The following is a 26,067-nucleotide window of genomic DNA, read 5'->3' as shown; positions in this document are numbered from 1 at the left end:
GATCCCTACCTCTTACTTTAACAGGGTCAACTTCAGAAGATGTCCTTGGCAATAAAGAGAAAATTTCTTTAGAAAATATATAATATCAAGGGCAAAAGACCATTACATGGAAAAATAATCTGGGATGGTTTAACCAGAGAAAATGTAAAAACTGAGGTGGCTAAGGCTTTAAATTAAGTAGTATTTCCTCCCTGCATTATTCATATCCCTTAACTCCTTGCCCCCAGCCCTCAATTCAGCAGCAATAACACTCATTGCCTTGAAAAAGAGAAGAAAAAAGGTCTTAATTCTGGCTTTTGAACAAAATGTCTTATTTCTGGCTTTTGAACTTGAAAACCTTGGAATCAGAGAACAAAAGGAAAAAATAATTATGATAAAACAATCCATAAGAATACTAGTAAAGCTAAAGGGAAAAAAAAAAAAAACCTAACTAGAGAATAATAAAGGTTCCTAGGACTAGAGAAATCATTGGAGGAAGACACGACCTAAACCCAGGTCCAGGTTAATTTAGGTGAGTCCATGGCCCAATTCCAGGGTAAAGTTTAGGGAAGCAGCAAAATTCCAAGGTTCTCCACATCTTCTGTGCTTCCCACAGAAGAGACGGCTGTATAAATCAGTCTTCAAATGGTGTCCAAGAGATTCCTTTGACACTACAGGACTCAGGAACACAGAATTTTTCATATATTCTCCAAAACAGTACAGGAATGGCCCAGAAAACCAGCTGCTTGGAAAGAAATAAAAAAGGACCTAGAACTTACCATCAAGACCAAAGTTCATTCCATCAAATGCTGATGAAGGCATCTAACGCTAAAAAGGGCTAGATGTGGTCTTCCAATGATTTGGTCTTACAAAAGTCTCTTGGAACTTATGCTAAAAGGTATAAGTTAGTAAGAAGGAATACCACATTGGCTGAATTATGGTTCATGTTTTCATTAAATTGAATGTTTAGTTCTTATTAAAAAATAAAGTTAATATTCTGGTACAATTTTGTCTTTTAGACTGAGATTTGTACCTGATAAATGGAATGAATCTGTCTGATTCTAACTTATTTCATGCATTGAATTCAGAAAGGAGCCTAAGTGAGGGTGGTACAAGACAAGTAGAGGAGTGGTGGAGCGGTGAAATGGTGGCCCTGATGTAATTCTGCAGCTCTCCCTCTGACTCAATCTCAGACTTCCTACGCATGTACTTTTTTTCTTAAATAGTTTATTGTCAAGTTGGTTTCCATATAACATCCAGTGTTCATCCCAACAAGTGCCCTCCTCCAAGTCCATCACCCCCCTTCCTCTCTCCCCCACCACCATCAGCCCTCAGTTTGTTCTCAGCATTCAAGTTTCTTATGGTTTGCCTCCCTCCCTCTCTACAACGATTTTTCCCCTTCTTCTCCCCGATGGTCCCCCATTAAGTTCCTCCTAAGCCTCCTATAAGTGCAAACATATGGTAGCTGTCCTTCTCTGCCTGACTTATTTCACCCAGCATAACACCTTCAAGTTCCATCCATATTGCTACACATGGCCAGATTTCATTCTTTCTCATGAATGAAATGGCTACATGTTTTGGCTACTGTTGAGAGTGCTGCTATGAACATTGGGGTCCATGTGCCCCCATGCATCAGCACTCCTGTATCTCTTGGGTAAATTTCTAGCAGTGCTATTGCTGTGTCATAGGGGAGTTCTATTGTTATTTTTTTGAGGAACCTCCACACTGTTTTCCAGATGTGCTGTACCAGTTTACATTCCCACCAACAGTGTAGGAGGGTGCCCGTTTCTCCACATCCTCGCCAGCATCTAGAGTCCTCTGATTTGCTCATTTTAGCCACTCTGACCGGCATGAGGTGGTATCTCAGTGTGGTTTTGATTTGTATTAACCTGATGATGAGGGAGGCTGAGCATCATTTCATGTGTCTGTTGGCTGTCTGGATGTCCTCTTTGGAGAAGTGTCTGTTCATGTCTTCTACCCATTTCTTCACTGGGTTGTTTGTTTCTGGGGTGTGGAGTTTGGTGAGTTCCTTATAGATTTTGGATACTAGCCCTTTATCTGATATAGCATTTGCAACTATCTTTTCCCATTCTATCAGTTGCCTATTAGTTTTATTGATTGTTTCCTTTGCCGTGCAGATGTTTTTTATCTTGATTAGGTCCCAATAGTGCATTTTTGCTCTTGATTCCCTTGCCTTTAGGGATGTCTACACATGTACTTTTGGGTGCAAGGCTGCAGCCAAACCTTGTCTTAAGTATCTTACAGACATTTTTTCTCCCCTCACTGCAACCTTTCCTCATTGATAGGGTAAAGATGATGAACAAAGATTTTTAAAAATACATAATTATTCAAGTTCACACAATTACTAAGTGAGGATTTTAACCTGAGTCTCCCTGGCTCTGAAGCCCATACAATTTCCACCCCCTACGTGGTCTCCAATGGCAAGGTGCAGTCAATTTTCAAGGAAATGTAACTGCAGTGGGGGGAGGGAGTTGCCAGGGCAGGGGAGAATACTAGAACTATAGTTGAGAAGAATCTATTTTTTTTTCCATAGGAGTGTATAAAAAGGGACTTCTGGTTTTGTGGGTAGAATAATGCCAGGGAAGGATTTTTTTCAATTTACTCATTCATTCAACAACATGTTCAAGAACCAGTGATATGTAAGGTACAGTACTCTAAACAGTGCTACCCCCACTATAGAAGCCACTCTAGTGCCAGAACTCTACTCAAGGTACATAGTAAGAACCATGAACATTACTTCTCCCCTTATTGCTTCTGGAGACCAAAAGTGCTTTTATAACACCTGGAAGGGAGCAGGGAGCAGGGAGCATACTCACTGCTCTATGGAATAAGAACAGTATATGTTTGTAATACATATAATATTTTACCAGTTACTTGCTTTCCAAACCTCCTATGACAAAGTTCAGTCCTTAGCATGAGTTTAAGGCCCTTCAGTATCTTCCCTGACCTCCATCCTCCAACATGCACTTCAGCTATATTGTGCTATTCTAACTCTGTTTCCATCACCTAAAATGCCCTTCCTAACCTATTTTGTGCCTAACGTATTCCTAGGAAATCTTTTAGGAACCCTCTCCTTGCTTGTGAAATCACTAATTCCTTCCTCTGAGTCCATACAGTAATTCCCTCACACTTCTACAAAAGCATTCACCACATCATTTATGTAAAATGGGCAATAGTGTTCAGAGGTAGAATTCACAGGGGGAACAATCCATGGCAATGCAGGAGGAGAAGGTATCAGAATTTGAAAAAATGGAATGTATAAAGTAAGTGAATTCAGAGGAACACATATAGGTCAGCAAGACTTTGTGGAAGAATAGATTAAAAGTAAAGAATAAAAAAGAGGGAGAAGCTGAAGATTACTTACAAACATATGGCCAGAAAAGTAAGGTACCCCAAGAACACTAATGGACCACATGAAGCAGTTGGAGCTGCAATTATTGGTAATAGTCATATTGGTGACAGGCAATTTTCTTGGTAATAGACATCTACACCATGCAGAAAACCACAAGAAAATAAATTCATAATCAGAGGTGGAGATACACATAGTATAGATATCTTCATCTTTTGGCAAAGGTCTAGAAAGTGGTTTGAAGGGGTTTGTGCTAAAAACAACAATGAAATCCTGAAAGATGAATTTTCGATCATATATTATAATAGAGCTCATTTCATTCTACACACCTAAGATATTTTCTAGAAACAGTGCACAATTATTATTTTTCCATGTACATATGTTGATGTGGATAATACATCAAATATTTCTTCCAATCCATGATATCTCATCTATTCTACTTATTAACATCCTGCCTAGAAAAAACTTTAAACTAGATTTTCACTTAAGCATCTTACACCCACTATTTCTTTCCTCCTTGCAACTGGGAAGTAATGGAAGTTCATTTTCCCAATGACCTAAGTTAGGCTGGAGATTGGAAAGGTTGTGTCAGCTCACTACTTAGATTTTTCAAGGAATCAATAAATTGGCATATGGGCAAGGTGTGAGCTGTTCTCTGCAGAGACATCAGTAACTAACTTGACCTGCACTGAGGAAAATGCAAGGAATCTAGAGTAGTGCTTGGCATAAAAAATGCAGAACCAGACTAATCCAATCCCCTTGATGGGGTGTCAGAAAGGGATGGAACATTTAAGCCAGTAAATATTTGATTTATTACAGCAACAAGTTCAGAAACAAATAGAAATTCATGGCCCTGAAAGAATCTGATGACAGATGCATGAATGAATAGAACTGGAGTCATCTCTGAAAAGGTAAAGTTAGGAAAGGGTAAACTTGCCCAACAGCTAGGACCAGAAGATCAATAACAAAGTTTTGGTTAAGATGAAGAGTGAATCAAAAAGGGCTAGGGAGAGAAGAAAGAAAGCTTGCAGAGATGCAATGAGTTTGCCCATTACAGCAAACTGTCCAGGCCATTTGGGTATTGGAGGTGACAGAGTAGCAGCTAACCCAGGGAAACTGGCAGTCATGCCATGTCACAAAGAGATTTTCAAGGCCAAAACAAGAAAAGGTCTTTCCCCCTCTCCTCCTAGCTCCTAAGAAGGAGAGTAGCTATAAATATTAGTATAGTACCAATGGACAACTGAAAAATATCACCCTGTCTCGATGTCAAGGTTGTCTCCGTGGGTACTGTTGTGACCCCAAGGATAATAAGTCAAAGATGATTATCAGGATCACCAGCAGCTGATCTAGGCCTTGTGTCTGGACCGCTGGACTGCCCTAAACAAGGACATCAAAGATGACAGGACAGTTAAAGAGGATGAGCTGCTTCAGAAGATGACATGCCTCTTTGACAAGAAACTTACCTTCATAGGAACACAGAAGAAATTTCTGAGAATTGTCAGCAAGAACAAGGGTAAAAAACAAGAAAACTGGATGAATGCAAAAGGTCTTAAGAGGTAAGAGTGAGACAAGGCTGTATTTTTATTGATCTTCTCAGAAGGAACACCCTTAAAAGAGGCTGGTTTCAAGCAAAGTATTTTAAAGTAAAAAGTTTTGAAACTCTAAATGGAATGGTTCAAAACCTTGAACTCTAAGTAGCGTTTTTTTTTCTAATGTGTGTGGCTTAAATCTTTTCCTTGCAGATAACAAATTCTAGCTTTTGAAACTATGAATGTACAAAAGAGGGCCAATTGCATTCACATTAATCATCAGAATTTCATTGCTTTGAAATGAAAATATAACATTTCCATTGGTAAAACTACAGTCAAAGTATTTCTGAAGATTCTTTGTAAAACAAACCAGGTAGAAAGATAAGAATTTGGTTTATGCCTCCAAGAATTTTTTAACCAGGGTATTTTTTCATTTTCAGAATGGATCTTGAAAATGATCCCAAGTATATTGAACTGAAATGATCTTGAAACAACTGGTATGTTGATTTCTTCTTACAGACTTGTGCTTTAAATCACTATTTTTTATGTGTTTGGCTTAAGTTTGTTTTTAGAAAGCTGACCCTAATTAAATAGGAATACAAAAGGTAGAAAATCTTTCTATAACATAGAAATGCAGGGCATTATATGTTTAACAATGATTACTCAAGAATTATTCTCCAAAGTGAAGTTTTGGGAGAAAATTCTTTAATGATTATTTTGCAATCTTGGCTTAGGCTGTGGAATTTGTAACTTCTAAGTGAGAAGGTATTGGGACCAGAAGATGGCAGTGGAGTAGGAGAATCCTAGGCTCACCTCATCCCATAAATACAACTAGATAACTATCAAATCATCCCAAATATCCCCAGAAATTGACCTGAAGCCTGGCAGAATAAACTTCACAACTAACGGGAGAGAAGTGATCATACTGAAGAAGGGAAGAAGCATGGAGATATAGTTTAGGGAAGAAATGGATCCTGGCTGCTGTGGAAGGGAGGGAGCTGTGGTCACAGAAAAGGGTGAGACAGAGAGAAGCACACAGGGAATGACAAGGAGAATGTTTCCTCACAGCCACTGGCTTGGAAAATGAGAGGGACTGAATTTTGTGAGTTCTTGCAACCAGCTGGGCTTAAAGCCTAGACAGAGTTTTAGAGGTGAGCAGGCTTGGCTGAGATGAGTCCCAAGGGCACTACACTGCTCTTGGGTAGAAGGCAGGGAAACAACCCATGACAGACAGCGTGGAAATAGTGATCTGAAGAGTACATGGGGCACACAGTGGGGAGACTATTTGCTCTTCTTGAGTGTGTCACTGAGAAGCAGCATTCATACAGACATCTCTCAGGGAACAAAGGAGGTGGCCGGTGCCATTTATCTTGCCTGCTTCTCAGCATAAACAGAACCACCTGTGGGAAGCAATGCAGCAAGGAAAATGGCTAACTTGTTTACACTAAGCCCTACCTCACTGTGTTCTGGTTGAACTTCCTTGTCAATCACACTTCCTCAGTCCTTGTGTGGCTGGCCCTTCCTCCAGAAGACCAGCACAAACCACAGTTCATACTATGTCTTCTGATCAGAGAGTTTTGCAACACCTCAGTTCCAGTGGAGGTGGTGACAGATTTCATTTCACAAACAGACAGAGCAGAATGTAGTAGTTAAAACTCACCACATTCAGGACAGAGACCAAACACTGCCCCACAGCAAGCATGGAAAGCCTCTGCAGATGACTGGCCTGAAGAACAGAGCACATGCAAAGCACATATATCATACACTGGAGACACTTCTTAAGCACCAGGCATTGGGCACTACATAACCTCTTCTTCATAAGGCCATTACTTTCAGGAGCAGGAGACATAACTGGCTTGTCTAACACAGAAAGGCAGTCAGAGACTTAGACAAAATGCTACAACAGAGGAATTTATCCCAAATAAAAGAATAAACATCCAGATCCAGGAGGCACAAAGAACTCCCATCAAGACATGTTGTAAGTAAATTTGCAAGATACAGTGATAAAGAAAAATGCTTAAAAGTAGCAAGAAAAAATAAGTCATTAACTTACAAGGAAAAACCCATAAAGCTAGCAGGAGATTTTTCAACAGAAACTTGGCAAGTCAGAAGAGAGTAGCATGAAATATTCAAGTGCTAAATGGGAAAAATCTGCAGCCAAGAATACTCTCTTCAGCAAAGTTATCTTTCAGAATAGGAGAGATAAAAAGTTTCCCAGACAAATAAAAACTTAAGGAATTTGTGACCAATAAAGGAGCCTCACAAGAAATATTAAATGGTACACTTTGAGTGCAAAGGGGGACCAAAAGTGGAGTATAAAGGTATGAAACACAAAAGCAGAAAATAAATATTTCTGTAAAAATTTAGTCAAGGAACTCACAAAAAAATAAATAAAATGATATAAAATGTAATAACATATGCCTAAAATGTGGGGAGGACAGGAGAAAAGAATGATTCAAACTTAAATGACCATCAACTTAATACAGGCTGCTATATGCAGAAGAGGTTATATACAAAAATAATCATAACTATGTATCAAAAACCACTAATAAACATGCAAGAATACAGAGAAAGAAACCCAAATATATCACTAAAGAAAATCAGCAAAACATGAAAGAAAGGCAAGAAAAGATCAGAGAAAATCTCCAGGAATAACCACAAAATAAGTAACAAAATTAATATCTATCATTAATTACTTTGCCTGTACATAGACAAAACACTCCAATCAAAAGGCACAGGGTGTCAGAGTGACAATAAAAACCATACCCATCTATATGCTACCTATGAGAGACTCATTTTAAACCTAAAGACACCTTCAGATTGAAAATGAGTGCATGGAGAAACATTTGTCATGTACATAATGTCAACAGAAAGCCAGAGTAGAAATACTTATATTGGACAAACTAGACTTTAAAGCAAAGACCGTAACAAGAAACAAAAAAAAGACACTATATAATAATAAAGGGGGCAAATCAACAAGAAGATATAATTGTAAGTATTTATGCACCCAATACGAATGTTTCCAAATATATAAAACAATTTATTATTTAGTAAACAAAAGAACTAATCAATAATAATACAAAAGTAGTAGGGGACTTTAATACCACACACATGGACAGATCATCTAAACAGAAAATCAACAAGGAAACAATGGTTTGGAATGATACACTGGACCACGTGGACTTAACAGATATGTTAAGAACATTCCATCCTTAAACAGCAGACTATACAATCTTTCCAAATGCACATGGAACACTCTCCAGAATAGAGCACAGATTAGGCCACAAAATGGGCCTTCACAAATTAAGAATATTAAAGTCAAACCATGCATCTTTCTGACCACAATGCTATGAAATTATAAGTCAAACACAAGAAAATATCAGGAAAGACCACAAATACACAGAGGTTAAATAATAAACTACTAAACAATGAATGGGTCAATCAGGAAATTAAAGAAGAAATTCAAAAATACATGGGAACAAATGAAAATGAAAACACAACAGTTCAAAACCTTTAGGATGCAGCAAAAGTGGTTCTAAGAGGGAAGTGTATAGCAACACATGCATACATCAAGAAGCAAGAAAAATCTCAAATAAACAACCTAATCTTATACCTAAAGGAGGTACACAAAGAATAACAAAGCCCAAAGCCAGAAGAAGGAAGGAAATAATAAAGATCAGAGCAGAAATAAATGATAAAGAAAATAAGAAAGTAATAGAACATATCAATGAAATCAGGAGTTGTTTTTTTGAAAAAATTAATAAAATTGATAAACCTCTAGCCAGGCTTATCAAAAAAGAAAAGAGAAAGAACCTAAATAAGTATAATCATAAACGAGAGGGGAGAAATAGCAACCAACACCACAGAAATACAAACAATTATAACAGAATAATATGAAAAGCTAAATGCCAACAAATTGGACAAAGAAGAAATTATAAATTCTTAGAAAAATATAACCGCCCAAAACAGAATCAAGAAGAAATAGAAAACTTGAATAGACTGATAATCAGCAAGGAAATTGAATCAGAAATCTCCCAACAAACAAAACTCTAGGACCAGATGGCTTCAATGGCAAATTCTACCAAACACTTAAAGAAGAGTTAATACCTATTCTTAAACTATTCCAAAAATTGAAAGGGAAAACTTCCAATTTCATTCTATGAGGCATTACCCTGATATCAAAACCTGATAAAGACACTATAAAAAAAGAGAACTACATCATCTCTGATGAACATAGATGCAAAATCCTCAACAAAATACTAGCAAACTGAATCTAACAATGCATTTTTAAAAACCATTCACCATGATCAAGTGGGATTTATTCCCAGTATGGAAGGGTGCTTCAATATTTGCAAATTACTCTATGTGATACATCACATCAAGAGCAGAAAGGATAAAAACCATATGATCATTTCAAGAAATGCAGAAAAAGCAATGAACAAAGTACCACATCCATCCAGGATAAAAACCCTCAACAAAGTAGGTTTGAGAGAACATACCTCAACACAATAAAGCCCATAAATGAAAAATCCATAACTATTACCCTAAATGAAGAAAGACTGAGAGTTTTTCTTCAATGGTCAGGAACAAGACAGGGATGTCCACTCTCACCACTGTTACTTAACATAGTACTGGAAGTCCTAGCCACAGCAATCAAACAACAAAAAGAAATAAAAAATATCCAAATTGTCAATGAAGAAGTAAAATTGTCACTTTTCACAGATGACATGATACCAAATAGACAAAACCTTAAAGACTCCACCAAAAAACTGTAGGAATTGATAAATGAATTTAGTAAAATTGCAGGATACAAATCAATGTACAGAAACTTGCTGCATTTCTATACAAAAAATGAAACAGCAGAAAAAGAAATTAAGGAATCGATCCCACTTACAACTGCACCAAAAATAATAAGATACCTAGGAATATACCTAAGCAGAGTTTAAAGACATGTACTTTGAAAAGCATAAAGGACTGATGAAAGAAACTGAAGATGAAACAAAGAAATGGAAAGACAGTCCATGCTCATGGATCAGAAGAACAAATATTATTAAAATGTCTATACTACCCAAAGCAATCTCCAGATTTAATGCAATCCCCACCAAAATACCAGCAAGATTTTTCAGAGAACAAGAACAAACAATCCTAACTTTTGTACGGAACCACAAAACACGCTGAATAGCCAAAGCAAACTTGAAAAAGAAAAGCAAAGGTGAAGGCATCACAATTCCACACTTCCAAGTTATATTACAAAGCTGTAATCAAAACTATGGCACTGGCACAAAATTGGCCATATAGATCAATATAACAGAATAAAAAAACTAGAAATGAAACCATAATTACATGGTCAATTAATCTTTAGCAAAGCAGGAAATAATATCCAATGGGAAAAAGACAACCTCTTCAACAAATGGTATTGGGGAAAATGGACAGCAACATGCAAAAGAAAGAAACTGGACTACTTACTTTCTTATACCATACAGAAAAATAGGGGCACCTGGGTGGCTCGGTCAGTTAAGTAGCCAACTTTGGCTCAGGTCATGATTTCATAGCTTGTGAGTTTGAGCCCTCCATTGGGCTCCACACTGGCAATGCAAAGCTTAATTGGGATTCTTGCTCTCTCCTCTCTCTCTGCCCCCACCCCCTGCCCTGCTCATGCTTTCTCTCTCTCTCTCAAAATAAATAAATAAAAACTTTTTTTAAAAAAAATGGACAGAAGACAATAATAGACATTTTTCCAAAGAAGTCATTTACATGGGCAACAGACACATGAAAAGATGCTCAACATCACTTATCATTAGGGAAATGCAAATCAAAACTACAATGAGATATCACCTCACACCTGTCCAAATGGTTAAAATCAACCACACAAGAAACAACAGGTGCTGGCAAGGATTTGGAGAAAGGGGAACCCTTCTGCATCACTGGTGAAAATGCAAGCTGGTGTAGCCACTCTAGAAAATAGTATGGAGGTTCATCAAAAAGCTAAAATTAGAATTACCCTATGATCCAGGAGTTGCACTATGGGTATTTACCCAAAGGATACAAACATAAAAATTCTAAGGGATAATGGACCCTGGAGTTTATAGCAACATTATCTACAATACTATGAAAACAGCCCAAGTGTCCATCGATTGATGAATGGGTAAAGAAAATGTTATGTATATCCATACAAGGGAATATTACTTGGCCATTAAAAAAGAATGAAATCTTGCCATTTGTAATCACATAGATGAAGCTAGAGAGTAAAATAATAAGCAAAATAAGTCAATCAGAAAAAGACAAATACCATAGGATTTCACTCATATGTGGAATTTAAAAAACAAAACAAACGAGCAAAGTGGGGAGAGGGGAGAGGCGAACCAAGAAATACACCTTAACTACAGAGAACAAACTTATGGATATCAGTAGGGAGGTGAATGGGGGGACTGGTGAAATAAATGGGGACTAAGGAGAGCACTTGTGATGAGCACCTGACCTAGCGAGGTATGGAGATGTTGAATCACTATATTGTACACATGAAACTAATACTACACTGTATGTTAACTAACTGGAATTTAAATTAAAACTTTAAAAAAAATAAATGAGAAGGAGTACTGGCCAGTCCTCCTACCATCTCTAGTAAAATATGATCTTTAACGAGATTTACAACTACAAATTAGAAATATGGGATTTTTAAACTATTAAAAATTAAAAACCTTTAAAGCTAAAGAATGTAAAGGCAGTAGAAAAATATGGTATAATAAAATTAAATGTTAGATTTTATTTTAATTTGGGGACTTTTTAAGCTGATTTTCCAAGTTGAATAGATAAGTGTCCTTTTTTGTAGAGGAGACGGAAATAGATTCATTTGTATGGGCTTTGATTTCTAAAGGAAGTTCTATAACTTAAATAACTTATATAGCTACCTTAAATAGCATAGCCTAGATTTGCTACATACTCTATAATAGTTTTGAATACAGAGTACTCAATAAAAAGTGACATTCTCTGATCAGGTTGCTTGACATCAATTAATCCTACTCTCTAGGGAGAAAAAAGGCAACATAATAGAAAATCACATTCAAGCAAAATTATTGGATGTTTTCCAATCTGGAAATCAGTTTAACACAAACAATAAATCAACTACCACCATGGTGCTATGAGATTTGATACAGAGTGATGTGGAAGTTCACTCTGCATTGTCCAGACCCTTTAGTGAGAGGAGAGAATGGAAAGGCTGCACCTGAACTCAGCTTCCCAGACTCATGACTCTCTTCTCCCAAGAAAAAAAGATCTGAAATTTCCCATGGATTTTATGCTCTCCAGGTGCTGAGCAGCTAGATTTCACAGAAGTCTCCTGAAAATAGCTGACTACTAAATTCAGACTGTCTGGCACCCACATAGACTGTTCCCCCCACCATCGTATTTCCAAAAGACAAGATTGCTCTCATGTCTTTCCTATAAGAAGAAAGTGTCCTACTGTGGAATGTAATCCTCCTACATCTTGACCCTGGCCCAGCCTGCCTCCCTGGATGTGAGTCTGTGTGCCCCTTCATACTGGCTCTCAGATCTTAAGTTTTCCAATCAATCCTGTTCTTTAACTTAGACCAAATGATGTTGAAAATCTGACCTTACTTATCTAACAACACTTTGTATACAAAGAATGATAGCAATCTGTGATGAAGGGGTCTATTCAATAGCCACATTGTCATGGAAAGAATAGAGATTATTTCCCTGCTATCATCTGCCCAACTACAGTTGATCCTCATTATTCAGATTCCATATTTGTAAACTCACCTACTCACTGAAATTTATTTGCAACCTTAAAATCAATCTCCACAACTCTCTCATGGTCACTAATGGGCATGCACAGAATGGAGAATAATTTGAGTTCACCAACACATTCCCACCTGGGGTCAAATGAAGAAACCTCTGTCTTCTTATTTCAACTTTATTAATGTAAAAAACTTTTATTCTTGTGCTCTAGTGATAACCTTTTTCACATTATTGTGCTTTCTCTTGGCGATGTTGCTGTTGAAAATGGCCCCCAAACATAGAGCTGAAATGCTATCTACTGTTTCTAAGTGCAAAAGGCTATGATGTGCTTTACAAAGAAAATACATGTATTAGATTAGCTTCCTTCAGGAGTGAGTTACAGTTCTGTTGGCCAAGAGTCAAACATTAACAAATCTACAAAACGGTATTTCTAGGAAAAAAATAGGATATTTGCTATTTGTATATGAGGACACTCTAGAAATGCTGAAGTAACATCTATAGTGTGCAATGAAGTTATGGAAAACCTGTAAAGTGAATAAATTTGTGGATTCATCAGATGAAAACCAATTTAAAAAGAATAGTGGAGAATACCATTGTAAGACTGAAAATCAAAGAAATTTATGGTCATGTTACCAAGGTCAAGAAAATGTTAAACACTTCTTAGCTAGTACTGGCTGCTTACATATTTCAAAAGGCAATAAAGAGTGAAAAATGTTAAATTTCCAGGAAAGCAATTCATGCAGATCACAAAGCTGTAGAAGAACCTTTTAAAACACCTGCTAGGTATTATACAAAAACAGAGTTATGTGGAAGAGCAGGCTGTCAATGCCTATGAGACTGACTTGTTTTACAAGGACTTTGGCAAAAGAACCTATATGAAGCAAATGGTGTTTCAGCTGACAAAAATGCTGTAACCAAAGGCTCATAGAAACTTAACTCTGTATTTATCATAGGAGCAATAGTTCAGCATTCACCAGTTCAGTGTTTGTGACAACTTTATAGAAACATCACTACTATAAGTAAAGAGATTAGGGTTAATGCAGTCGAAACGTTTCTCATTTGAATGGAGAATTGCTGAAATGGTTAATGTTTGAGGATCAACAGAAACATGAAAGCTGCTGAGTGCAATCCGTCTTTCTGAAACAGAGGATTCCATCAACTCTGATACACACACACATATACATACACACATATATACATACACACATATACATACACATATATACACAAATATGTATCATATATATGTACACATATTTGTAGGCTGATGAGGTCGAACAGATAATACATACATATACACACATCTATATCAGTCTACATACATACATACAACCAATGAGTCAACAAAGAAGCCAAATGAAATTTAAAAATACCTTGTGACAGATGAAAATGAAAACACAAAAATTCAAAATCTTTGGGATGCAGCAAAAACAATTCTAAAAAGGATATTTATCTCAATTCAGGCCTACCTCAAGAAAAAAGACAAATTTCAAATAATCTAACCTTATACATTAAAGACCTAGAAAAGAATAGCAAACAAAGCCCGAAGTTAGAAGAAAGGAAATAATAAAGATCAGAGCATAAATACATGAAACAGAGACTAAAAAACAATAGGGGATATCAGTTAAACCAAGAGATGGTTCTTTGAAACGATAAACAAAATTGATAATCCTTAGCCAGGGTCATCAGGGAAAAAAGTTTTAAATAAATGTCATAGGGATGAAAAATACAGCATAGAGAATAAAGTCAATATTTTAATAACTTTGTATGGTAACAGTAACAACACTTATCATGTTAAGTATTTTGTAATGTATTTGTCGATTCACTATGTTGTATACTTAAAACTAATATAATATTTTATGTCAACTATACCTAAAAATTTTAAAAATTAAAAAAATAGTAATGTTTGCAGATGAATCTGTGGATGTTAGTGCAGAAATTTCAGGAAGTTTTTTTTACTAAATGCTGCTTTTTTTCTTAGTGCAAGGGCTGTTATTTTCCTTACTAAATTAACATTTCTGTTCTCTCTTAGAATAGTGCTATGCATAAGGTTGGATTTATACTAGGCTCTATTTTGGTAAGTATATAATGACACAATGCACTATTGTGTTTCAGACTTCTTTTTCTTAAACAGGCTTTAAAGTCTTGCATAAGTATTAGCATTAAAATTATTTGAGCAGTTTGATTTTTAAAGTACCTAAATGTTAATGGAATTGGAACGTTTGTCAGTCCCATAGATTCTTCGACAATTTGTCGATGTCAAACTTTGTGCATCTTATTCACAGTTGTCCCCGTCCCATTATGCTTTTAAAGATTACACTATGTTACGATGTATTCAATTCCCTGGAGCAAGAAATAAGATGGTTTCCTATAGGTAAAAATACTTATTTTTACATTCAAAATGATCATTTTTGCCTCCTATCCTTGACATTTACTGTTTTCCATTGTAGATGTGGTGTTAAGAAATGAATCATAATTTTAGGCCTATATATAAAGTAGAATGTGGATGCAAATAGAGTTTGTTGAAACATTACTCTAAATTGTGTACTGACATTTGATAGAATTTTACTACTTTCACATGGACTATGAATGGTCATGATAATGGCTTATCCTCAAAATATAACGATATTTCTCAGGAAAAAAAAAAAGAAAAAGTAATCATTCTTTTAGGTACATGTAGACAATTCTGATGCCATAATGAAGGGAGGGAGACACATAATTGGAACTGTATTATATGAAATATAATATAAGACAGAAAAAAATGATTAAACAATCTCAAAAAATATGGAGCCAGTCTCACATAACCTCTTTACTTTCTAGAGTTTCACATAGCTATACTGCTTGGTAAGTGTCTAGCAAAGGAGAGGTAAGTAGGAGGAAAACTGTTCTGTGCTAATAATATTCTGAAGTTTAGATATCTGAATTTAAAAAAAAAGTCATGATCTTTCTATCCACTTATGTATTCATTTCTATCCCTCTCAATTAGATTGATATTCAAGGTTGAAAGGAGTTATAAAACCAAAGACTTAAAAGGACAAAAAAAAAAAAAAGACAACAATGGCAATACAAAATTACACTTTATGAATCATTATTTGAGGAAAATTGCATGAAAAATTTTATGTAGTTATCCACATTGCACCGTACAAACAAGTGGATGTGGCCACTATGACATCATTACTTGTTCATTTTCAGCCTGATTGATCACATCACCACTAAACATGCACAATGGAAAACTACTTTTAATTATTATAACTTCTCAAGTACTTAAGTTAAAATATATTTATTAATAAAAGTAGTTTAATAAAAGAGAATATGTACTGTATATAAAAATATATACAATAAGAAGCAATATGCATCCATTAGTACCGAGATTATATTACAAACATAATACATTAACAGGCCAAAATTGGATATTTTTCCACAATAATGAATTTTTTATATCCATCACTAAGAATTTTAACACATAATACTAAATAATTATTTGGTTACAGAGGAAACATAAATGAAAATTATGAACTATATAGAAAAAAATTATATCATTATATATTGAAACCTGTGGGATGCTGCCAAAGTAATACTCAGAGGGCTATTTACAAGGTAAAACATATTTATTATTACACAACTGAAAATAAATGACATAAGCTTTGATTTAATAAACATGAAAAAAACAAAGAAAACCAAATATTAAACACTCAGATTCATCACCAGATCCCCCTTCAAGGAGAGACTTTCTACTCAGGGACATATAGGAAATATGGTCAGCAGGCAGCCTCTAGCTGCCAGCCTCTTTAGGGTCCACCTCAGCTGCAAAGAGCCCTCCTTGTTTGAGGCCACATTTTCCAGGGTAGCCTACACCTGGTAACTGAGGGAAGTGGGATATAAAGACCCCTTATCTTTTTCTAATCATTGAATGAATAAGTCATAGGAATAAAAGGCACAACATAGGGAAGATAGTCAATGATATTGTAATAACTGTATGATGACAATAGCTCACTTGTAGTGAGCATAGCATAATGTATAAACTTGTTGAATCACTGTTTTACACCTGAAACCAATGTAACACTGATGTCAGCTATAGTCAAATATAAATTAATTAATTAATTAAATAAGTAAATAGGTAAGTAAGTAAATCAACAAGCAAACCGAGATTTTCTTACCTACAGAATAACTTATATAACCATAAAATCTCACTCAGGGGATAACCACTATGAGTCATGATGGTCTGAAAAAGCTTAATGGGTGTGTTTCAGTCTCAAAAATAGGCTTTGATTAGAATGAAATGGACATAGGCATCTCTAAGTCTTTGGGAGGAAGAAGTGATCTTAGAGATGATGGATGATATGTCAGATGAGAGGGTATGAACAAAAGCTAAAAAAGAAACAAAAGTCTTGGTTGCACATTAATGTAAGAAAATAAAAACAATTTGAGGTTTATGAACAGGAAGTGACAGGAAGGCAGCAGTTGGCAAGAGTAAGCTGTTGGATGGACTCATATAAGTGGAAACATGAGGCCCAAAGGACAATACAAAGAGTTAAGGCATGAGTAATGAAAGGCTAAACCAAGATGGTGACAACGAGAGTATTTTAAGAGGTATAGGTGGAAATCATTTTAATACAAGATTTGTTGGGCCTTAGAATGTAAAATGGGAATACAGAGAAGACACCAGTGTTAGGAATTGAGGAGGAAATTGAAAACCTAACATGTAGTTGGGCTACAAGTTCTGACTCAAAAATTGAACTCAAATTTGTACACGAGATAAGGAGGCTCAAAAGCTCTAAGGCAGTAAACTAACACCACCACCCAATACCAATCCCTTGAATTTTTGAGAATAGTAATATTCAACCATTTGATAATAAAATAATAAAAACCTTAGAGAAAGGCAGTAACTGGTATAAAAAGTGGCAATATGTTTACAGACAAATAAAAGAGGGTAAATGATAATCTCCAAATAAAGAATGGGCAAATACTTAAGGGAGTATGTGCACATGAAAGTTAGACAGCCAAGAATTACGTAAAAAGAAGATGCAAGAACAAGGAATTAGCAATAATATGGAAGAAGAGGAGTCAGAGCCATGGGCTCATAAATTGCATGGAGAAGCTTAATTGAGTTGTCAGGAGAATTCTTCCTGAGTTACTTAGACTGGGGTTTCCCACAGGGGCCTGAAACCAGCTACTTTAATCAGGCTTTGGCAAGGGGGAATTAAAAGTATTCTGGATACTGAAATTACCATCTCCATCTTTATGGAGAGAACTGTGGGAGCCAGGACTATAAAAGGTAGTGATTCTGGCAGTCTACCATTTTAAATTTCAGTTGACAGGTAAGAGTGAAGAAACTATAGACAATCCTAAGGTTTAAACATAAATGACTAGGAAGAAAATGACGTCTTTAACATACATAGCAAACTCCAGAAGGAAGTTTGGTTAGAGAAGAACATGAGTTTAAATTTCAACCTACTGAATATAAATGGCAGCAAGATATCAGGTGGAAGTTTATTGCTATCTACGGGAAACCTATATCTGAAGCCTGTAGGACAAGCCAGGACTTTAGGAGAGCAATAGAGTTCTAGAAATCAGTTTAAAGGGGGAATATTTAAAGTTACAGAATTATAGGGTTGGCAGTGGGGGGACCAGTAATGCTAGAAGAGGGTGAAGAAAAAAAAAACCTTGGGAAAACTCCACATTCACAGGAGAAACAGGAAAAAGAGTCTTACAGGAGACTGATGAAACATTTGAGAGGCATTAAGACAATCAGAACAAAGACATCAACAAAGAAGCTTTTAAACATAAGGATACAATCAAAGTATACTGAAAGGTCTAAGAGAGTGAAGCCTGGGGAAAGCTCACCATATTAGTTTGGATCTAGATAAGGCTATGATAGTACAGGCCCATATCAACAGGTGGTTTAAACAAAGTAAACATTTATTTCTCTATTATATTAATAGTCTGGATGAGGGTGATCCTCCTGTATAATTTATAAGGTTGTCAGAAATCCAATCTTTTTATTGCTCCATTATTTCTAGGATGTTGCTCTCTTTTCTTGTTTCTGATGACTCCTCACAATCTCACATTTTAGGATGTCATATGGAGAGAGAGAAGGAAAAAGACTATGAACCAGAAGTAGCACAAATCACTTCCCTTCACATTCTTTTAGCTACAACTTAGTCAAATAGCTAAAATATAGTCTATAGCTGAGTACACATGTACATAACTAAAATTCTATTATAATACAAGAAGAGGAGGACAAATATTCACTACCACTGTCAGTGAATGTCCCTGAAGCTCAGTCTCTTTAGATAACCATTTTCGATACTCTCAGAGTATCTTGTCATAGCATTTACCATATTAACCTGAATTATTTTGCTTAAATGTTACCCTTTTGAGATTATTAGCACCTTGAAGACATGGATTATGACTTATTCATCTTCATATTCCTACTTTCAAACATAATACCTGATATTAATAAATGCTAAGTAAAGCAATAATATTTGATGAATGAATGAGACAACCTTAAAAGTAGATCTAGGGCACCTCGGTGGCTCAGTCAGTTGAGCGTCCAATTTTGGCTTAGGTCATGATCTCCCAGTCTGTGGATCCAAGTTGCACTGGGCTCTGTGCTGACAGTGCAGAGCCTGGAATCCGCTTCGATTTCTCTGTCTCCATCTCTGTCTATCCCTTCCCCATTCATACTGTCTCTCTCTCTTTCTCTCAAAAATAAATAAGCATTAAAAAATATTTTTAGTAGATCCATGCCAGTATTTTGAATTGTTATTTTTCTTACTATTGCTATAAAAACTATTTATATATTTAGAATGATAGTCATGTATCCGATATATATCTTACAAATATTTTCCTCAGGCTGTAAACTGAGTTTTCACTTTCTTAACTGTCTCTTGAACAGCAATGTTTTAATTTTGATTAAATTTCAATTGTCAATTTAAAAAATAAAAATAAGAAATAAATAAAAGTAGATCCAGTATTGGTACAACTTTTGCAATTTAAGTGATAAAGTTGAAAAATTGTTTCCTCTAATGAATGTAGGAATGTTCTGGCATTTTTTCAGATACGGTAGAAAGTGTCTGCTTTGAAATCCCCTTGAAATAATTAATATAATAAGCACTGTGACTTAGACAAGAAAAACATCTCCAGAGAAGAAAACATGAAAATGAATTGATTAAAATAAAAAGGAAAGTACAGGTTGCTCAAAATCCGTCATGTGGATATACTCAGTAAAAACCTATGTTTATGACTTGTACTTTTATTTATCCTTTACTAAAAGCTCCCCCTCCTTGTATATTCTGATCCATGAAATTCCAGTAAGACTAAACTTCTCCAGTGCAAACATGGTTTAAAAGTAGTTACTTATTCAGATACAACAGTATTTAGCTCTGTCAGTGAGATTTTCTTTTAGTGAACAAAGCACGACAAAATGTATATTTCTGACTAGGGTAAAATACAGGTTTCAACTGGAAGGATCTCAGTTGGTGATAAAAGCAGCTTCCACCTATGATCCTAAATTGCCTTGAAATCATGAGGTCCCTCTAAGTGAATATATAGCATAACTAACACTTGTTTTTCAATGATTTCTTGGCCAGTTTGGAGATATATACCTTGAGCTCAAGGACTTTAAAAGCAACTTGGAGACTCAGGAGAGACTTGGGGGAGAAACTAGATTAAAGCTTGAGACCTATAGAAAAAAAGTCTTCTGTAGTCAGGTGATGGCATGCTGACAAAGAATTAAAAAAACAAAATCTATACATAAAAATTAGCACTAGAAGTATACTTTTCTAATATTGTAAAGATTTCATATTTCCACTCAGCAGCCAAAATCACACTTATTGAGTCAGTCTTATTAAAGTCCCAAACAAACAAAAGTGCTCTGAAAGTTCTGAAAAGCACATTAAGAAACTGAAAGAAAAGCACTAAAAGTATAGTTTCAGAAAATATGATTACATATCCAGAAATTCCAGAAAATCATAAAAAAACTTAGAATTAATAAGTTATGAAAAGTGGCTATGAATAAGGCTCTCTATAAATATATTTGTATGTATACACATATATATGATACATACTTGTATATATATCTTTATATTATTTATGTTTATGTTTATATTTATATTATATATATGTATAATTTTACCAGCAATAATGATTTTAAAAATATGATTCTTCACATAATAATAAACACAACAAAATGATAAAGGGGTATTAATCAAGAAGAAATCATTTATGGGGCACCTGGGTGGCTCAGTCAGTTAAGCATCCGACTTTGGCTCAGGTCATGATCTCGCAGCTTGTGAATTCGAGCCCCACATGGGGCTCTGGCTGACAGCTCAGAGCTTGGAGCCTGCTTCAGATTCTGTGTCTCCCTCTCTCTCTGCCCCTCTCCCACTTGTGCTCTGTCTGTGTCTCTCTCTCTGTCTCAAAAATAATAAAACATTTTAAAAAGCTTTAAAAAAAGAAGACATTTATGTACCCCCCCAAAAAAACACATTTACCAAAATCTAATAGCACTGCAAAAAGAAATAGAAAATTCACAATTACACTAAGAAATTCAACTTGATGGATAGAACAAGTGATCAGAACATCAATAACGATATTTAAGATTTGAATAAAGCTACCAATCAACTTGACCTAACATTTATATAGCATACCACTCAATAACAGTATAATACAAATTTTTTTCAAGTATACCTAAACATTTAACAAGATAGACCACATGTGAAGTCATAAACTTAGCCTCAATGAAATTAAAAGGATTCAAGATACACAAAGTTTGCTCTCGGGCCACAATGAAATTAAATTAGAAACCAATAGCAGAAAACTCTCTAGAAAATTATCTAATATTTAGAAATAAAATACTACATTTCTAAATCACCCATGGACTAAAAAAGTAAGCAAAAGAGAAATTATAAAATAGTTCTCACTGAATGAAAATTAAAATATACCGAAATTATAGAATACAGCTAACAGAGTTACTAAAGAAAAATTTAGAACACTAAATTCGTACATGGGGAAAGAAGAAAAGTCTCAAATTAATGATCTCATCTTTCACATTACAAATCTCACAAAAAAGAGAAATCTAAATGCAAAGGAAGCAGAAAAAGAAATACTAAATATCAGAGGAGAAATCAGTGAAAGAAAATCAGGAAGGTGATGCAAAAAAGAATGAAAACAAAAGCTGATTTGAGAAGATCAATAAAATTGATAAACCTCTAGTCAAATTGACCAAGAAAGAATGTATGGAGACAACTATCTATCAGGAAGGAGAAAGCAATTCTACAGATATTAAAAATGGAAAGGTCAATACTTTCAACAACTTTATTCCAATAAATTTGACAAGTGAGATGGACAAATTCTTTTAAAGACACAAACTATCAAAGCTCATGCAAGAAGAAATAGATAATCTGAATAGCCTAATATCTATTAAATATTTTGGATTTGTAGCTAAAATCTTCTCAGAAACTTTCCATGCCTAGATGACTTCGCTATTAAATTCTACCAAATATTTAAAAGAAGAAATAGATGAATTCTACACAAAGTCTTCCAGAATTTGAAGACCAGTTAATACTTCCCAACTCATTTTATAGGGTCAGTACTACCATGATACCACAACCTAAGAACATTGCAAGAAAACAAAACTATGGATCAATTAAATTTTCCCCAAAAATATAGGTGCAAACATTCTTAATAAAACTGCAACAAGCAAACCCAACATATAAAATTTATAAAAAGAGAAAATATATCATTTGACAATTTGTACTTGACTGAATAATACAAAGTTGGTTTAACATACAAAAATCAATGTAATTTACCATATTAACAGACTAAAAAGGAAATCAAAATATATGATGATATCCCCCCACCCAATAATCCTCCAGCAACCCTCAGTTTGTTCTCTGTACTTAAGAGTCTCTCATGGTTTGCCTCCCTCTCTATTTTATCTTATTTTTGCATCCCTTTTCCTATGTTCATCTGTTTTGTTTCTTAAATTCCACTTATGAATGAAATCCTATGATATTTGTCTTTCTATGACTTATTTCGCTAAGCATAATACACTCTAGTTCCATCCACGTTGTTGCAAATGGCAAGATTTCATTCATGTTGATTGCTGAGTAATATTCCATTGTATATATACAGCACATCTTCTTTATCCATTCATCAGTTATCCCTTGGTTTTTAAAGCTCTACATCTTTTGTTTGTACTCCAGCTTCACTGATCCCTTCTTCTTAGTCTCTTTTTATGAATTCTCTTCTCTCTGTTCTCTTAATGTTGGAATACATCTAACCCTCCCTTGATGATCTCATCCAGACCCTGGGCTTTAAAAGTCATCTATATACTGACAACATCCAGTTCAGTGTTCTCCCAGAACTTCAGACTTGTGTATCCCATTGTCTATTCAACATCCACTCTAATATTTAATAAATATATTAGACTTATCATGACCAAGCCTAAAACTCCTGATCTCATTAAAACCTATCCCTCCTCAATTGTTTCCATCTCATTTAATGCCAACCCCATTTTTTCCAGTTGCTCAGTCCTAAAAACTTGCATCCCTAACACCTCTTTCTCATATCCCACATCAAATTCATCAATAAATCTTGTTGGCTATATCTGCAAAATATATCCAAAATCTAACTCATTTGTGCCACCTCTCCCATTACCATCCTGGCCTAAATATCCATCATCTCTCACCTAGATTACTGCAATAGCCTCCTAATTGTCTCTGCTTTATACTCTTAACTCTAGTATTTATTAAACAGCAGCCAAAGTGATCCTTTTAAAATGTAAGTCATATTATATACTATTTCTTTACTCAAAGTTATCCAAGGACTCATCTTTACAAGGAGAGTAAAAGTCAAAGTTCTTACGGTGTCCTCTTTGTAGGACAGTATCATGTAGCTCTACCATCTCTGTCGTGTTTCCTATGATCTCTTCCCACACTCCTCCTCACATACTTTTATAGTCATATGGGCTCTCTTGCTGTCTCGCAAACACACCAGATACAGTCTCATTTGGAAGACATTTACTGTAGCTGTTATTTGGTCTAGAACATTCTTCTCCTTGATGTCCACTTGGTTAACTCTTTCATGAAGAGATCATCTCCTTACTGATACCTATTCTGACCTCTTTTTATATATTGTAATCTGTACCATCACTTTCCAGCACTCCCTAACTCCTTTAAGTCGCTTGACTTTTAGTTTTTCCACAGCATGTACATCAACTAGCTTATTATATTTTTCATTGATTTATTATGTTTGGGTTTTTTTTTTATCTTTTCCCACTAGAAAATAAGCTCTTCAAAGTCAGAAATCTTTGCTTGTTCCCTGATGACCCCCAAAAGCTTTGAAGAGCTCTATCTATAATAATCCCTCCAAGTATTCAATTAAATGTTTGTTGAATTAAGGTTGAATGAATGAAAGATTACTCATAATACTGTGTGAAAACTGAATTTCAGTGAGGCAAGTATTAGGGGGTTACTGCAATGGTCCAGATGAGAGACACTAGTAGTCAGCTCCAAGGTGATAGTAGTGGTGAGAGAAAGAAGTGACACATTAAAAATGTAGTTGAGATATTTATAATGATAAATCTATCATTATAGATGAGGGGTGGGAAGTAGGGGAAGGGAAAAAAATCAATATAATCCTTAGATTTCCTGGATGAGGATCTAGATGGCTAATTATGTTACAGAATGATTAAGAGGAGAAGAGAAAAATAGGGGATGGATCAGGACTCCTTACTGAATGGCAAGTCTTAGATGAGCCATCTAACAGGTAATTTTAAGCAAGTCATTAGGGGGAAAAAAGTGAAAATTAAAGTTCGTGCCCATGATTAGAAATTTTGGAATTATCAATATAAGGACAGAATTAAATCTACAGGAATGGGCAGATGAAAGAGAAGACATATTTTATTTATTTTTTATTTTTTTTTAATGTTTGTTTTTTGGGGGGAGAGAGAGAGAGACAGAGCATAAGTGGGGAGGGGCAGAGAGAGAGGGAAACAGAATATGAAGCAAGCTCCAGGCTCTGAGCTGCCAGCACAGTCTGATGCGGAGCTCAAACTCACGAACTGTGAGCTCATGACTTCAGCCGAAGTCAGATGCTTAACCAACTAAGCCACACAGGTGCCCCGAGAAGATATATTTTAATCATCTCTTGAGGAGAATCTTACTTTGGTCCTTGGATCAGAGTAAAGGATACTAAGAAGAAGTAGTGAGGTGGGAGAAAAGCAGAAGGAAAACATATAGTAAGAGCCAAATGACAAAAATATTTTAAGAAGCTGTCAAGTATTGATTGCCTTTGGAAACACATACATCATTCGTGGTATCATCGGTAGATGTAGTCTCAGTGAAATGGTGAGGGTAGAAGTCAAACTATGTTCCAATATACCACTATGCTTCCTTGTAATTTCATTACAGCAGGATGTAAAATTCCTATAATCTTTCAATCTAATTGGGTCAACTCAATTATACACTTAACCACTCAAGGGTAACAAAAGATAGTGTAGATTTGAAGTTGCATTTTAAATGCAGAGAGCTGGCTGGGTATTTTAAACTAGCAGTAATACCAAGCAGTATCACTGATGCATCACAGAATCTAAGGAATGGAAAGAACAGTGAACTAACATCCGAGAGGGAGAAAATGTATGGCATGCAAATCTATTTTAATCAATCACAGCACTTACTTATTCCTCGTGAGTTTGAACAGTCTCAGAGGCCCACAGGACTCCAGGCAGCCTTTACCAGTTGATCACAGTTGGCATGAGAATTGAATAAATTTGCCATCCTTATCCTAAATCCCATCGAAGTCCCATCTCCTTGACTAATCCCATTTACTTCACCTATACACACCACAAGCAGTTGGGGCACCTGGGCAGCTCAGTGAGTTAAGCACCTGACTTCGGCTCAGATCATGGTCTCATGGCTCGTGGGTTTGAGCCCTGCATCACACTTTGTGGTAACAGCTCAGAGACTAGAGCCTACTTCAGATTCTCTATCTCCCCTCTCTCTCTACCCCTCCCCTGCTCATGCTCTCCTCTGTTTCTCAAAAGTAAATAAATGTCAAAAAATATATTTAAAAAAAAGATCAGATGCAGTCATTGAGCTTCTGTTTCAATACGGATAGGAAAATTCTATTCCTTTTTGAGGCTGAGCCAAAAGCTGCTTCCACTATCCTCCACTTCCTGGGAATTACTAGGACTCCAAGAGCCACTATAATCTTTTCTGAATCCATATATAAACCTCTTGGGTTTTCTTTTTTTTTTTTTAATTTTTTTTAATGTTTTATCTATTTCTAGGAGAGAGAGAGAGACAGCGTGAGCAGGGGAGGGTCAGAGAGAGAGGGAGTCACAGACTGAAACAGGCTCCAGGCTCTGAGCTGGCACTCAGCACAGAGCCCGCCGCGGGGCCCGAACCCACGAACCGCGAGATCATGACC

General features: G+C 35.6%; 1 pseudogene; it reads left to right on the top strand.

Moving 5' to 3' along the window:
* Positions 1-4,783: 4,783 nt before the first annotated feature.
* LOC120223161 overlaps positions 4,784-26,067 on the top strand; it is a 108,850-nt pseudogene continuing 87,566 nt past the window's right edge.

The sequence above is a fragment of the Hyaena hyaena genome, unplaced genomic scaffold, assembly GCF_003009895.1.
Source record: "Hyaena hyaena isolate Hyena2069 unplaced genomic scaffold, ASM300989v1 scaffold_958, whole genome shotgun sequence".
Taxonomy (NCBI): domain Eukaryota; kingdom Metazoa; phylum Chordata; class Mammalia; order Carnivora; family Hyaenidae; genus Hyaena; species Hyaena hyaena.
The sequence above is the reverse complement of the archived record's forward strand: the minus strand, read 5'-3'. Positions and strand labels throughout refer to the sequence as shown.